Source organism: Dama dama, chromosome 16, assembly GCF_033118175.1.
Source record: "Dama dama isolate Ldn47 chromosome 16, ASM3311817v1, whole genome shotgun sequence".
Classification (NCBI taxonomy): domain Eukaryota; kingdom Metazoa; phylum Chordata; class Mammalia; order Artiodactyla; family Cervidae; genus Dama; species Dama dama.
Genome location: NC_083696.1, coordinates 29,858,451 through 29,875,562, shown reverse-complemented (window position 1 = coordinate 29,875,562; position 17,112 = coordinate 29,858,451). Strand labels below are relative to the sequence as shown.

The 17,112-nt window shown below is 37.1% G+C and overlaps 1 protein-coding gene across 6 annotated transcripts in view; it reads left to right on the top strand.

Annotated features, from left to right (window-relative positions):
• The window catches only part of AOPEP (aminopeptidase O (putative)), a 393,408-nt gene that overhangs the window by 130,959 nt on the left and 245,337 nt on the right, over positions 1-17,112 (top strand). The gene's annotated exons all lie outside the window — the stretch shown is intronic.

Sequence of the window (17,112 nt, the reverse complement as noted above, 5' to 3'; positions counted from 1 at the left end):
CATAGTGTACTCAGATGACCCTTTTACAATCCATATGGGAATGGTTTGGAGGCTCTTCCCACATGTTTTCAAGACTGGAACTGTGGCGTGATCTTTTCCTGACCTGGCTGGTCTTTGGCCAAATAGGACATTGAGCAAGCCAGAAACCAGGCCCCAACAGAAAAAAGCAAATAGAGATAAATATTTATCCTCATCCCAGTGGGATCCCTAGGTTTTCAGGATCAAAGGCCTACTTTGTGTGTGTCTGTTCGTGAGCCTTGGATAAGTATACAGAAGTAGGCAACTGGCAGGGTAGTAAAGACTCTGTGGTACCCAGGCTCTTTAACCCTCAAATAAATTCCCTGGGGACTTTATGGGGGTGGGGGGGGGGGGGAAGCAAAACAAAACCAAAAGCCAGAATCTCATTTATAAAAAGAAAATTTTAAATTGGATTCCCTAGGCACAGAATAAGAAAAAGATGGAGAAACACAGTGGGAACAAAAAGAAAAGAAAAAAGATGAGAAGTGAAAAAGAAAAGACCAGAGACAGATCGCAAAAAAAGAGAGAGGGATGCAGAGCAAAAGTTCTAGAGTTGGTACAGGGGAATATTTCTATAGGAAGCATGGAGGCAGATGCTTCCAATTCTGTGAGTTGTCTTCTCAATTTCTTGGTAGTGTCCTTTGAAGCACGAAAGTTTTTCTTTTTGATAAAAATTCAGTTTATCTTTTTCTTTGGTTTGTGCTTTTGGTGTCATATCTAAGAATCCATTAAGATTTATACCTATGTTTTCTTAGAAGAGTTTTATAATTTTAGCTCTTTCCTTTAGGTCTTTAATCTGTTTTGAGTGGTGTGATCTGAAAACGTCATCCTTTTGCATATTTTGTGAATATCTATTTGTCCCAGATTTTTATTCCTTAATTCAACAAATATGTATGATGTACACATTGTGTGCTAGGTGTTGTGTTGGATGCCAGGGATAGAAATGTCAACAAAACAGTGGTATCAGAATGTCTCAGAATGTGGGTATTAAAAAAAGCAATTCAAGAAACTTGGGAAGTAAGGTAGACTATTAGAGGATTTAGAGGATTTCAACTCTTGAGCAGAGATTTTTACAGTATAATACAAGGAAACCTGCATTAAAATTATCTGGACTGCTTGTTAAGAAAGCAAACAGATTGACTATATATATAAGTATATATATAAATCATTCTTACATAACTCAGGTATAAGAATCACTGCTTTATATATTGAAAGCTAGCTAGGCCTGGTTATTATTTCCTATTAGATTATTATAAAAAATCTGAATATCATTGATTTATATTTTTCAACATGAAAGAAGTCAGACTTTTCTGTGGCCTTATTTTAAGATCCAAAGTAGTGAGGCCATTGTCTAACCCACATATCAGACTGCAGTTGTGGAAGTCATTCTTCCAAGAGCCTATTGGTGAAGAAATATTTTAGATGGGAAATCTGATATATCTCTGGAAAGAAAAGTAAAAAATGATTCCCCATTCCTGAATTGGATGCACTTCATGAAACAAGCCATATCCACAATGCCAGGGCATTTGGCAGAGTGTCGCTGAGCAGCTGGCTGCGGCTGCTCTTTCTACCAGATTCTTCTCTCTTCCTAAGCACACATACAGAACATCTGTGTGAATACCCCATACTCGCCCTGGCTGCTTGGCAAGTGCTGGTTGGCCCCAGGGAGAATATTCTCCTCTCATATCTAGATTTCCTTTGCTGTTCATTCCCTGAGTGGAGAAAGAACAAAATGCCTTGACGCTAGCTCTCTCTTGGTGTTTGGGGCCTTTGGTGGTTTGGATACTACCTGACTTCAGGACTGCAGGTGGCACACGGGGGCTCTGTAAAGTAGAAACACAGTGACACGTGCACAGGTGTTTCTTCACTTTGTCTGCACAATCTTAAGGGTTCGTGTGTGTGAAAGAGCAGTGTTAGGAAAAAGACGGCATGAGCCACAACAAGTGTTTGACTTTTAAAATGGGAAGTGAACTACTTCCAGCATATGAACTGACTGACTATAAGACTGCTTTTGTACATTCTCTAAGGAACAGAAAGGGGAAAGATGATGATCATTTGAAATGTTACACTGAGTCCTAGAAGAAAATTATGAATGAATTTCTTTTTTAATGTGAAAGTTGAAAAAAAAAATCCTGGCTTCAAAATCCAGAACCAATAAAATGAAAGATTAATAAATATATTTTGTAATATATATTTGCATGTAAAGAAAAAAATAAAAGCCAATAATTCATTGGGGAAAAAAATCTGCAGTTTAAGCCACAGACAAATAAATAATGAGCTTCTAAAAACAGAATAGAAAAACACCCCACAACCATATAGAAAAGTGAGCTAGAGATGTAAACAAAGAGTTCACAGAAATGTAAATATCTCTGAAACCTAGAAAAAGATGCCCAACTTTGCTCACATAGGAGAAATGCAAACTAAAACTTCTGAGTTATCTTACCTATCAGACTCGCAAAGCTCCAAGAATTTGACAACATACTCTGTTAGTGGAACACAGGGAAACAGGCCATCTAGTTTGCTGATAGAAATACAAAATAGTTTAACTTCTGTAGAGGGGAATTTATAGTTATCTAGCAAAATTAGATAGGTGTTTGATTTAGCAGTCCAGTTTCCAGGAAATTATATGAAAGATGCACTGGCAAGAAAATATGAAAATACCTATGTATGTGGTTATTTGTTGGCACAGCAAAAGACTGAAAACAACCCAAATGCCCATCAGTTTGGGCCTATTTAAAGAAACTGCGGTACATACACACAATGGAGCATTGTCCAGCTGTATAAAGAAATGAAGATTATTTCTAACGCCATCTTTAGGTGTATTGTTGGGTGGAAAGAACAAGACGTAAGACTGTGCGCATGGCATGTTAAACATCAGCCGCACTGCCTGCTGCACGCTCAGTTGCTTCAGTCCTGTCTGACTCTCTGCAACCCCATGGGCTATAGCCCGCCAGGCTCCTCTGTCCAGGGGATTCTCCAGGCAAGAATACTGGAGTGGGTTGCCATGTGCTCCTCCAGGGGATCTTCCTGACCAGGGTGTGAACCCTCATCTTTTATGCCTCCTGCATTGGCAGGCGGGTTCTTTACCACTCATGCCACCTGGGAAGCCAAATCAATTCCATTGGTATTTAACAAAAACAGTGGAAATATAAATGATTCTTTGGTGGCTCAGTTGGTAAAGAATCCGCCTGCAACATAGGAGATCACCTCCAGTGCAGGAGATGTGGGTCCAGTCCCTGAGTCAGGAAGATTCCCTGGAAAGGAAATGGCAACCTACTCCAGTATTGCCTGAAAAATCCCATGGACAGAGGAGCCTGGCAGGCAACAGTCCGTGGTGTTGCAAGAGTTGGACATAACCTAGCAACTAAACTACTACCAAGATAGAAGAAAGGGAAGAGGGTGGCAAGGACAAGTATAGATAGACTTCTGCTGACTATACTTGCTTTGTGCATTTGACTTTGAAACTAAGTAAATATTATATGTAATTATAAAACTAGTTATTTCAAGCCATCTCTAAAGATTAAAAGCAAATGAAACAAATAACTTGTCTGTATTTACAGAATAACTATTCCAAGTGACTTTAAAGTATGGTGATTTGATCTGTACCAGTAATACTCCTAGTGGAATGACTCTGGTCTATTTAGCATGATTTTTAGTGATGATATTGTTATTTTGAAACTTTTCTATTGTAGGGTAAAGGAAATGAATAATTATGTTGGTGTCTTTGATAACTGAGATTTAAGGCATGGGAGAAAGCAGATCCAGGTGTAAAATTGATGAGGTGGAGTGAAAACTTAATAGTCATGAATGTGAATTGGAAGTGTGTGTATGAACTCATTATGAGAAAAAAAAATTTCCCATCCCTGTCAGCTGAAAGGCTGAGGAATAGTATCTAGCTCAGTAGCAGTGAACATCCCAAGAACATAGTGTGTGGAGTCTAAGTCCCTTTTCTTGCTAAAAGGAATTAAGGCTCTTAATAGATATGGTTATTTCCAAATCTGGGGCAGTGTATAACTTGCAGCAGCAATGTGTAACTGGAGTTTCTTGTCTTACCACAAAGCGAAAAACTATAGAGACAACTAGAGCCATTGCCAAAAGACTTAGGAACCAAATTGAAGAAGTTCTTACTGGGACAGTTTGAGCATCAATAGAGTAATAAACTACAGTGGTTTAAAACACAGCAAACACGTTTAAATCCATGAGTTCATAATAAAAAAAAAATAAATTCATATAATTGGTTGCCTTTTAAGGATGCTGGAGAATTAACTCACTATTTTTAAAAGAAATAAATAAAGGAAAAGAATCAGGCATTTATCCTGTCTTTCTTGCAAACACTGCATCTCAGCATAATCAAATTGTTGAGAAAGTGAGTTTCTCTTTATAGAAGAATTTCAGCTAATAAATTAAGAAGTAATGGTTTCCTTTGCTGTGCAAAAGCTTTTAAGTTTAATTAGGTCCCATTTGTTTATTTTTACTTTTATTGCTTTTGCCTCAGGAAACAGATCCAAAAAAAATATTGCTACAATTTATGTCAAAGAGTGTTCTATGTTCTCTTCTAGGAGTTTTATGGTTTCAGGTCTTACATTTAGGTCTTTAATCTATTTTCAGTTTATTTTTGTATATGGTGTGAGGAAATGTTCTAATCTCATTGTCTACTTCAACAAAACAACAAAGCAACTGACAGAATGGGAGATGATATCTGTAAATGATATCACTGACAAGGGGTTAATATCCAAAATATATAAACAGCTCATATAACTCAATATCAAAAAACCAAACAACCCAGTCAAAAAAATAGGCAGAAGACCTGAACAGACATTTTTCCAAAGGGTATATACAGATGGCTAAAAGACACATGAAAAGATGTTCAACATCGCTAATCATTAGAAAAATGCAAATCAAAACCACAATGAGATATCACTTCACACCTGTCAGAATGACTATCATCAAAAAGTCTACAAATAACAAATGTTAGCAAGGTTTTGGAGAAAAAGGAACTCCTGTGTATACTGTTGGTGGGAGTGTAAATTGGTGCAGCCACTGTGGAAAACAGTATGGAGGTTCCTCAAAAAACTAAGGATAGAACTACTATATGATCCAGCAATTCTGCTCCTGGGTATATATCTGGAAAAAGTGAAAATACTAATTCAAAAAGGTACACTTGCTATTCTAAGCAACAGTGTTTACAATAGCTATTCTAAGCAACATTGTTTACATTGTTTACAATATAATCTATTCATCAGTAGACGAATGGATAAAAAAGATGCAATGTGGCCTAATGTGGATGGACTTAGAGAATATTATGCTTAGTGAAATAAGTCAGACAGAGAAAAACAAATACTGTACATATCACCTATATGTAGAGTCTGAAAAATAATACAAATGAATGTATATAGCAAAACAAACTACGTAGTGGTTACCAGTGGGGAGAGGGAAGGGGGAAGAGGCATATTAAAGGTACGGGATTAAGAGATACAAGCTGCCATATATAAAATAGGGAAGCATCAAAGATGTACTGTGTAGCACAAGGAATTATAGCCATTATCTTGTAATAACTTTTAATGGAGTATACTGTATCACTATGCTGAATACCTGAAACTCATATGATATTGTAAATCAACTATATTTCAATAAAAAACTAAGATTTTTTTTAAAAAAGTAAAATTATAATAATAAACTAAAATAATAAAACAGTAAACACATACACAAAAAAATAGATCAAGCCAGAGGTGTTATGACAGTATTTGGTAAGCTTTAAAATGTTTGTCACCTGATTTACGCAAAAGCAGGCTTCCCTGGTAGCTCAGACAGTAAAGAATCTCCCTGCAATGCAGGAGACCCAGGCTCGATCCCTGGGTCAGGAAGATCCTTACAGAAGGGAATGGGTGCCCATTCCAGTATTCTTGCCTGGAGAATCCCATGGACAGAGGAGCCTGGTGGGCTACAGTCCACGGAGTTGCAAAGAGTCGGACATGACTGAGCAACTAACACTTTTATGCAAAAGCATAAAATATACTCTTCAGTATTTTAGTCAACAAACAACAGCAATAGAAGGTGATATTACTGTTTTTGCAGCACCTAGTTAATTATGGATCTAGGTACTGATTGTTTGTGCCTTTTCATAGGGATATTTAACACACTTCCATTAAAATATTCTTCCCCAGCTAAAACCAGTCTGACTTTGATCCAGCCTCTAAATCTGATCATCAATTTACAGGAAATATGGATGACAGAGTAACAAATTAAATGATACTATGGGAGTACAGTGAGCAAAATCTAGGCAATCTTAAGCTCTGTAAGACAAACAGCCTGGTTTATTCAAGAACTAAACTGCAAGGAGAGAGAGAGAAAGAAAGACAGAAGAGGAACCTGAAAGAAATTTAGAGAAACACCAACCAATTCCACTACATGGGCCTTATTTGGATCACAGTTTGGACAAGCCAGCTATAAACAGACATTTATGAGATTATCATGGAAATTTGACAACTGACTGAATTGTTAATATTAAGGAATTATTACAGCATTGAAGGCATAATATTGGTATTATTGTTTTGTTTAAGAGTCCTTTAGGGTTACATACTAAAATATTTGAGGGATACAAGGTGTACATTCATGAAACAGTGATAGCATGATATAGTGAACAGTATATTGAATTATTTTAGTGTGTTTACTTGATTCTTTCCTCACTGATCTCTGAGTCTCTGGGCAATGATCCTTTGCTTTCACTTCTGTATCCCCAGTGCCTACCTATTGAATCACATTTAAGAATGAAAGTGTCTGATATTTGTATGTATTATAAATATCATACGAACTGTAGGCAGTGAGAGAAGAGATCTTTGTTGCGTACAGTTATCAAGGAATGCAGAAGGACAGGAAATGTTTTGAGAGTAGTAGAGAGAGCATCCAAGGCTGATAAGGAAAAGTGAATGGGGTGATAGAGCAGCAATGATAATTGTGTATTCAGGAAATGGGAATGGATGTTGAGGGAGGTCTAGCTGAACCAGAAAGTTGCTGGATTTAAACACTTTGATGTCAGAATGGGAAATTTATACTTGATAAGATGGGCAGTATGGAGTCATTATAGATTCTTGAGGAAGGAAGAGGCACAGTAAAGTCTAGAATCTAGAATCTGACCCATGTGGCCAATTCATTTTCAACAAAAATACCTGATTAGTTCATGGGTGAAAAGACAGTCTTTTCAACAAATAGTTCTAAAATAGCTAAATAGCCATATTAGAAATGAATATTAATCCTTACTTTATGCAGCACACAAAAACTTACTCAAAATAGATCATAAACTTAAAGTAAAAGGTAGCATAAATCTCCCATAAAAAAGTGTAAGAGAAAATCTTCTTGATCTTAGGGTAGGAAAAGATTTCTTAGGATACAATATACATGAATCATAAAAGAAAAACATTGATAAATTGGACTTAATCAAAATTTTTAATTTCTGCAATTTGGAAGACATAGTTAAGAAATTGAAAAGGCAAGCAGACAGACTGGGAAAAAATATTCACAATATATGTATCTGACAAGGTACTTTTATCCATAATAAATAACTTACAATTTAATAATAGGAAGAAAATCTAATACATGATTGATGGAAGATGTTTTAGAATTACTGTGTTGTGTACCTAAAACTAATATAATATTGTAAATCAACTATAATTTTAAAACATATTTTTAACAGATACTTTAGAAAAGTAGGTATATAAATGGTTAACAAATTCTTGAAATGGTGCCCCACATCATTGGTCATCAAAGAAATACAAAATGAGCCTCACTGATAGCTAAATTGACCTCTACACATGAGAATGGCTAAAATTAAAAAGACTGATAGTAGCAAGTGTTGACAAGGATATGGAGCAACTAAACAACTCATACATTTCTAGTGAGAATGTAAAATGGTACAAACGCTTTGGAAAAGTTTTTCAGCTTATAAGTTAAACTTGCACTTACCAAATGACTTAACAATTCCACTTTTAGATAGTTTCCCAATAGAAATGAAAACTAAATTAAAGTTGTATGTATGTCCACACAAAAACTTATACACCAATGTTCAGCCACTTAAACTAGAAGCAACCAAATGTCCACCATTAGGTTAATGCATAAACAATTGTCACGTATCCATACTATCCATATAATTGAATTCTACTCAGCATTGCAGGCAACTTTGGAGATATTGTTCCAGACCACTGCAATAAAAGCAAATACCACAATAAAGCAAGTCACACTAATTTTTTGGTGTCTGAGTACATATAAAATTTATGTTTAAACTATACTGTACTCTATTAAGTGTACAAGATCATTATATGTTAAAAACAATGTATATACCTTAATTAAAAATTCTTTATTGCTAAAAAAAAAAGTGCTATATGCAGAGTTGCCACAAACTTTCAATTTATAAAAAATACAATACCTGTAAAATGCAATAAGTGAAAGTGAAGTCGCTCCGTTGTGTCCTACTCTTTGCGACCCCACGGACTGACTATAGCCTACTAGGCTCCTCCGTCCATGGGATTTTCCAGGCAATAAGGTGAAGTGCAATTAAATGAGACATGCCTGTTAAAAGAAGTGATGCAGCCAGCAACATGGTTGAATCTCAGGAGCATTATGCTAAAAGAAGCCAGATATGAAAGAGTGAGTGGTATAACTCCATTCATATGAAACTATAGAAAAGATAAATCTTTATTGACAGCAGATTAGATTAGCTGAGATGGGACATAAGTGGCAACATGGAAACTATTCTACATCTTGCCTTCATCACTGTTGTAGTGATTACTTGGGTATATACATTTGTTAAAACTCACCAAAATATACCCTTTAAGCTAGTGCTTTTTATTATATGTAAGTACAAGTGAGCAAAATAGATTAGATGGACAAGTGTCCAACTAGGGGAGTGCCACCACAGGACATACAGGAGAGGTTTTCTTCCCCTACAATATATACTTTAGGAGCTTCCCTGTTGGCTCAGATGGTAAAGAACCTGCCTGTCAATGCACGAGATGCAAGAGAAGGTGGGTTTGATCCCCAGGTCAGGAAGATTTCCTTGAGTGGAAAATGGCAACCCACTCTGGTATTCTTGTCTGGAGAATTCTATGGACAAAGGGGTCTGGCAGGCTATAGTTCATGGGGAAGCAAAGAGTTGGACCCCCTTGATCTGTTCCTTCCCATACTAGATCAGTGTTTTCCTTCGTTACGTGCATTGCTAGGAAAAACTGTGGCACAGGGGAGAATTTGGAGAATGATGGAAGAGGGTATGGAAAAGTTCCTGTCATCAAATAAGCCTTTTTTTTCCTCCTTTAAAGTAAGCCTAACTTACTGTCGTGTCTCTAACTTGGTGTCCTGCATTTCCCAGTGACTTGAATTAGAGATGCAAGGCCTCTCTAAGAAATATATTGAGACTCCTGTTCATATTAAAATTTTGTTCTATTTCTTTCTTTTTAACTCAGACAAGAGAAAAGACTTTAACACAGAGTTTATAGGCAACTGCTTGAACTTATTTTCTTTTTGCTTCAGTCAGAATAGTATCTGTAAAATTCCAAAGAGTAGATGACTGGAGAGAGTAGAGGGCCAAAGCAATTCTTTATTTATGGATAGTCCCAGTGTCTCTTCCAGGCAATGAGTTCAAAGACTCCTTTGATCACTTGACTGATGTTTCAGTAGGCTTTTTCTGGATTCTTCGACCATTCTTTGTCTATCTCTTTTCCCCTAGAAAATCAGTCAGTCCCAGACCAAGGGATCTTGAGGTCAGAGATGTGGTGCATGGAGTGGGTGTGGACCTGGGTATGTTTATTGGAGAAAGAGGCTTGATGAGATTATTTGCATTTGGTTAACTTTTTTTTCTGCTAGTTTGTGTGTGTGTGTGCATGCATCTGCATGTGCACATAGTCACACACACCTTTTTCAGGAAAATATAATTGTCACATAACTTAAAACATGCACAGAACTTCTATAAACACGTACCGGTCTTTGTATGAACATAAGTTTTCATTTCTCTATGGTAAACATCTAAGAGATGATTGCTGGGTCATATGGTTAGTGTATGTTTAACTTTATAGGAAAACATCCTGTTTTGCAAAGTAGCTTTCCACAATTACATTTTAATCAGTGATGAACAAGACACCCCTTGCTCTTTACACTGGTCAACATTTGTATTGTCTATTATTAACATTTTAATCATTCTGTTGACGTGTTATGGTTTCTCATTGCAGTTCCCTATAATTCATTACCCCTTTTCATATGCTTATTTTCTTTGGTGTGGTATCTGTTCAGATATTTTGTGTATTATTAATTGGGTTGTTTGTTTTCTTATGATGAGTTTTGAAAGTTTATTATTTATTTTGGATACCAGTCCTTTGTCAGATAATGTGATTTGCAAATATTTTCTCCCAGTCTGTACTTTGTGTTTTTATTCCCTTAACAGTGTCTTTCATAGAACAAGTGATTTTAATTTTGATGGAGTCCAGTTTATCAATCTTTTCTCTTATGGATTTTATTTTTGGTATCATGTATAAAAATTGTTTTTCTAATTACAGGTCATAAATATTGTCTATGTTTTTTTAAAATTGTAACTGTATGCTTTTGTTGTTGTTGTTCAATTGCTCAGTTGTGTCGGACTCTTTGTGACCCTGTGGACTGCAACATGCCAGGCTTCCCTGTCCTTCACTATCTCTCAGAGTTTGCTCAAGCTCATGTCCATTGTGGAGAAGGCAGTGGCAACCCATTCCAGGACTCTCACCTGGAAAATCCCATGGACGGAAGAGCCTGGTAGGCTGCAGTCCATGGGGTCACTAAGAGTCGGACACGACTGAGCGACTTCACTTTCACGCATTGGAGAAGGAAATGGCAACTCACTCCAGTATTCTTGCCTGGAGAATCCCAGGGACGATGGAGCCTGGTGGGCTGCCGTCTATGGGGTCGCACAGAGTCAGACATGACTGAAGTGACTTAGCAGCAGCAGCAGCGTGTTCATTGAGTTGATGATGCCATCCAACCATCTTATCCTGTCACCCACTTCTCCTACCCTCAATCTTTACCAGCCCAGGGTCTGTTCCACTGAGTCAGCTCTTCACATCAGGTGGCCAAAGTACTGGAGCTTCAGCTTTGGTCTACAATTAATTTGAGATAATTTTTTGATAAGGTGTATAGTTAGGTCAGTGTTCATTTTTTTGTCTTTGTATATCCAGTGATGTTTTAACCTCACTTGTTGAAATATTACTCTCTCTCCATTGAATTGCCTTTGTAAAAAAAGTTGTGACCATTTTTGTATGGGTTTATTTCTGGACTTTCTAATCTTTTCCATTGACCTCTCTATCTCACTCTTCTCCAATAGTGGACCTATCTTGATTACTGAAGATTTATAATAATTATTAAAATTAGGTAGTCTAATTTCTCCAGCTTTCCTCTTTTAAAAAAGTGTTTTAGATCTTCTAGTTCTTTTGTCTTTTGATATAAATTTTAGAATTAACTGGTCTATATCTACTAAAAAAATTTTCTGGGATTTTCATTATAGTAATATTTCATTACTTAATATTTTAATTAAGTCTAGATAAATTTGGAAAGAGTTGCTCTTTACTGAATCCTTACTTTGAGTCTTCCAATCGTGAATATAGTATGTTTCTTCATTTGTTTAGGCCTTGGATTTCTTTCATTAGTGCTTTGTAGTTTACAGTATAAAGACACTATGCATGTCTTATTAGATCAAAATATAAGCATTTCACCTTTTTGAAATTACTATAACTGGTATTATTTTTAAATTTCAGTTTCCACTTTTCATAGCTAGTATGTAGCCATATGATTCATTTTTGTGGGTTGACTTTTCATGTTGTAATCTTATTTCTCACTTCTTAGTTCCAGATGTCAACAAATGGAATAGCTTATTTCCTCTTTTCTAAACTGTATGACTTTTCTTTCTTTTTCCTGCCTTGTTGCATTCTTAAGACTTCCAGTATGATGTTGAATGGAAGTGGATAAAGTATATGTCCTTGCCTTGTTCCTAATCTTGAGGAAGAGCATTCAGTCTTTCACCATTAAATATTATGTTGTGCTCAGTTGCTTAAGTCGTGTCTGACTCTTTGCAAGCCCAAGTACCATAGCACTCCAGTCTCCTTTGTTCTTGGGATTCTCCAGGCAAGAATACTGGAGTGGGTTACCGTGCTCTCCTTCAGGGAATCATCCCTACCCAGGGGTCGAACTAGAGTCTCCTTCATTGCAGATTTTTCACTGCTGAGCCACCAGGGAAGTCCCAAATGCAATGCTACCTGTGCTGTGCTGGGCCTACCTGCTCCGTTGTGTCTGACTCTTTGCGACCCCATGGAATGAAGCCCACCAAGCACCTCTGCCCATGAGGATTCTCCAGGCAAGAATACTGGAGTGAATTGCCATGCCCTCCTCCAGGGGATCTCCCCAATCCAGGGATCAAACCTGCATCTCAGGTTCTTTACCACTAGTGCCCCCTGGGAAACCCTAATATAAGCATTTAATAGTATAAATTTCCCTCTAGCACTGTTTTAACTGTATTCCACTATATTATTTTTTCATTTTTGCTGACCTTAATATTTTCTGATTTCCTTTGAGACTCTATCTTTGACCAGTGGGTTATTTAGAATTGTGTTGTTTAATTTCCAATTGTTTACAGATTCTCCTATTAGCTTTCTATTATTGATTTCCAGTTAATTCTACTATTGTCAGAGATCACATCTTTTGTGATATCAATTCTTTTTTCTAAGGTTTTTACTTTCATCAGATAATGTTATATTTACTTTCAATTGTTAAGCATATTTTAAAGAATTCAATACGAGCAAATTAGTCTATTATATCTACATAGACATTTACCCTTTCTCTTGCTTTTCCTTCATTTCTGATATTCCAAGGTTGTTGTTTTTTTTTTTTTCTGATTTTGTTTTCTTTGTGTTTGAAGAACTTCCTTTAGCAATTATATGCTGACAAATTATCTTACTTTACCTTCATTTGAGAATGTCATTTCACTTTCATTATTAAAGCATATTTTGAAACAGAATTCTGAGTAGATCTTTTCTTTTGACACTTTACAAATGTCACTTTCTTCTGGCCTCCATAGTTTCTGATGATAATACTATAGTCACTTAAATCATTGTCCTGTTATAAGTGATTTCCCTGGCTGCTTTCAAGAGTTTTCTTTGTCTTTAGTTATCAGCAGTTTGATAATTATTTGTCTCAAAGTTGATTTCTGTTTTCTTTAAGCTTTACTCGTCTTTTTGAATCTGTAGCTGTATGTCTTCCGCTAAATTTGTTGAGTTGTCAGACATTATATCTTCAAATATTTTTTCTGTACCACCATTTTTCTCTTCTGTACTTTTTTAAAAATTTGAAGTTTAGTTGATTTGCCTTTTCATACTGTTCATGGGGTTCTCAAGATGTGAAATGCTGGGCAGGATGAATCATAAGCTGGAATCAAGACTGTCGGGAGAAATATCAACAACCTCAGATATGCAGATGATACCACCCTAATGGCAGAAATTGAAGGAACAAAAGAGCCTCTTGAGGAAGGTGAAAGGGGAAAGTGAAAAAGCTGGCTTAAAACTCAACATTCAAAAACTAAGATCATAGCTTCAGGTTCCATCATTTCATGGCAAATAGAAGGGGAGGAAAATGGAAACAATGGCAGATTTTATTTTCTTGGGCTTCAAAATCACTGCAGATGGTGAGTGCAGCCATGAAATTAAAAGACACTTGCTCCTTGGAAGAAAAGCTATGACAAACATAGACAGCATATTAAAAAGCAGAGATATCACTTTGCTGACAATGGTCTGTAGAGTCAAAGCTATAGTTTTTCCAGTAGTCATGTACAGATGTGAGAGTTGGACCTTAAAGAAGGCTGAGCACTGAAGAACTGATGCATTTGAACTTTGGTGCTAGGGAAGACTCTTGAGAGTCCCTTGGACAGCAAGATCAAACCAATCAATCCTAAAGGAAACCAACTCTGAATATCCATTGGAACGACTGATGCTGAAGCCGAAGCTCCAATACTTTGGCCACCTGATGCAAAGAGCTGACTCATTGGAAGAGACCCTGATACTGGGAGGGATTGGGGACAGGAGGAGAAGGGGATGACAGAGAATAAGATGGCTGGATGGCATCACCGACTCGATGGACATGAGTTTGAGTAAACTCCAGGAGTTGGTGACGGACAGGGAGGCCTGGCGTGCTGCGATTCATGGGGTCGCAAAGAGTCGGACACGACTGAGCGACTGAACTGAACTGAATATTCCTCTCTGGAACTTTAATAAAAGCAAATATTAGTCCTTTTAGTAGCTGCAGGTCCCTGAGGCTTTAAGCATTAAAAGAAATTTTTCTGTTATTCAGCTTCTGAATAATATTCAGAATAATATAGTATTCTATCACTATATCTTCAAGTTTACTATTTCCTGCGTCACTTCTAATCTACTATGGAGCCTATTCAGTGAAGTGAATTTTAAAAATGTTATTATATTTTTCAGTTTTACAACTTTCATTTGGTTCTGCTATACCTTCTATTTCTTTCTTTTTTAAAATTGGGATATAGTTGACATGTAACATTGTATTAGTTTCAGGTAGACAACATAATGGTTAGATATCTGTATATATTATGAAATGGTCACCATGATAAGTCCTGTTAACATCCATCATCACACATAGTTAAAATTTTTTTCTTGTGATGAGAACTTTTAAGATCTCTCTTAGCAACTTTCAAATGTACAATACAGTGTTTTTAACTATAGTGAGCATGCTGAATGTTATATCCTGCTAGTGTAGTGTTAGTTGCTGAGTCATGTCTGACTCTTTGCAACCCCATGGACTGTAGCCCACCAGGCTCCTCTGTCCATGGAATTCTTCAGGCAATAATACGGGAGTGGGTTGCCATTCCTTTTCTGTAAGGGATCTTCCCAAACCAGGGGTTGAACCCGGGTCTCCCACATTGCAGGCAGATTCTTTACCATCTGAGCTGCCAGGAAAGCCCAGAACATTACATTACATCCTAGGATTTATATATTTTATAACTGGAAGTTTGTACCTTTTGACCTTCACTCCTCACCTCTGGCAACTTCCAGTCTATTCTCTGTATGAGGTTTGTTTGTTTGTTTTTTTAAAGATTCCGTATATAAGTGAGATCATAAGTTGTTTGTCATTTTGTCTTCTCTGTCTGACCTTAGCATAAAGGATTTCTTTCTTTTATGGCTGAATAATATTCCATCATGGTGTATGTGAGTGTGTGTATCACATTTTCTTTGTCCATTCATTCATTGATTGACACTTAGATTGTTTCCATAATTTAGCTGTGCTAAATAATGCTACACATGACTTCTGTCTCTTTGCTGAGACTTTCCTTTTTTCTGTTCAAGTGTGTTCATCCTTACTTCACTGAACATTTTTACAATAACTACTTTAAAGATTTTGTCAGGTGGTTTCAGCGTCTCTGTCATCACCCCATTGTCATCTGTTGACTTCTCCCCACGTGACTGAGATTTTCTTGATTCTTGATATGCAAAGTAATTTTAGATTGTATCCTGGACATTTTGAATATTACGAGATTTGGGGTCTTTTTAAAATCTCTGGATTAGGTTAATTTCTTTTTTTAGAGCAGGTACAATTGGGTTTAGGCAGGAAGTCCTGACCAGCCTTCTGTAGGTTATGGTTTCAATGTCTGCTGTGTTGTAGAAGTCTTTGCAGTGTTGCTTGGCGCTGTCCCTCATGTCCTAGTGGGTGCTGGGAGATGGTCTTTCCCTTAGTGCAGCTCTCTATGTGTTTGGTATGGCTTTTAAGATCAGATCCCTACATTCACAGCTTGGGAGTAAGCTCAGGAGTTTATAAACAACGTTGTTGATCCCTGACCCCTCCTCTCTCTGCATTTCTCCTTGGTATTTTCGATACCCGGTCCTCCTTTTTTTGGTGCTTTGGCCAGAAATCTGGGGCTTTGGTTGCCCCGCTTTGACACGCTGCCCACAACTCTGCCCCTGTCCAGGGCCAAGCAGCAAGAGTATTGACATAGAAAAAAAAAAAGCAGTGGGTGTTTTCTCTTACCCTCTCAGAACCACAGTGCTCCAGAAGTAAAGGGAGGTTCCCACCCTCAGCCGTAGGTGCTTTCCACCCCAAAGTCTCTGCTTCCCGTCACCAGTCACTCGGGATTGCCTCGGGGTAGAATGTGAGCAAAGAAGAAAGAAAAGAAGAGGAAGGAGGGGATTTCTTTCCCTGTCTCTCCCCTTCTTGCCTCTCTTTTAGCTTTAGGTGTTCTTCCTCTATATCCTGTTCCTCCTTTCAATTAGAGGATTTGTCCTGGAGCTCTATCTGCCCTTGCCTTGGTGGTTTTCAGGTTGCTTTGAGTTTCATCTGAGGAATGCTGCAGAAAAAAACAGGAATTTCACCACTGGTTCAATAGTATTTTAAATTCTGGTCTTCATGTGCAAATCTCCTGCTACAATTTATTTTTCAGAGTCTTCTGGTAGTTGCTCTATACATTCTGTCAGTGTTTAAGATTTGCATTCATTGGGAGGGAGAGGGTGAAGTGGGCTTATTTCATCCTACTCGAACACATAACTCCCCTGGACCTTTATTCTTTTAATTAACATTTGTTTACCCTTCATGAACCAAGAATTTTCCTTCTAGGACTTTATGGTAGTCTTCATTTTCTCTTATAGTCTGCATTATAATGATACTAATAAAAGTTGATTGACATTGATTATCATAGTGATAGTTTAGAAAATAAAAACCTATTAATACATTTTTATTTATGAAAACTAAATAAAATTCAAAATATTTTCATACAATAACTGGAATGTTTATCTTACATGGAAGTAATAATACTTAAGAAGAAACAAACATAGAAGAAAATGTTGAAGTCTTCAAAAATTCCATGCTTACCCTCCAAAGCCTTATTCATGTGCCAATAAACTTACTGCATTGTTTGAAAGCTGTGTAATGCCAAGTCTGGTGGTTTTTCGGTTTCTATCAGCAGATGGGGTTGACTGTGTCACCTCAGCTTTATTTAATGTGGCCTTTGTATGGCACAACAAGTGTGGGGGCACGTGCCAGGGAAGCAGTGTCCCCGACCCTGTGACATCATGTCTCTTCCGAGAA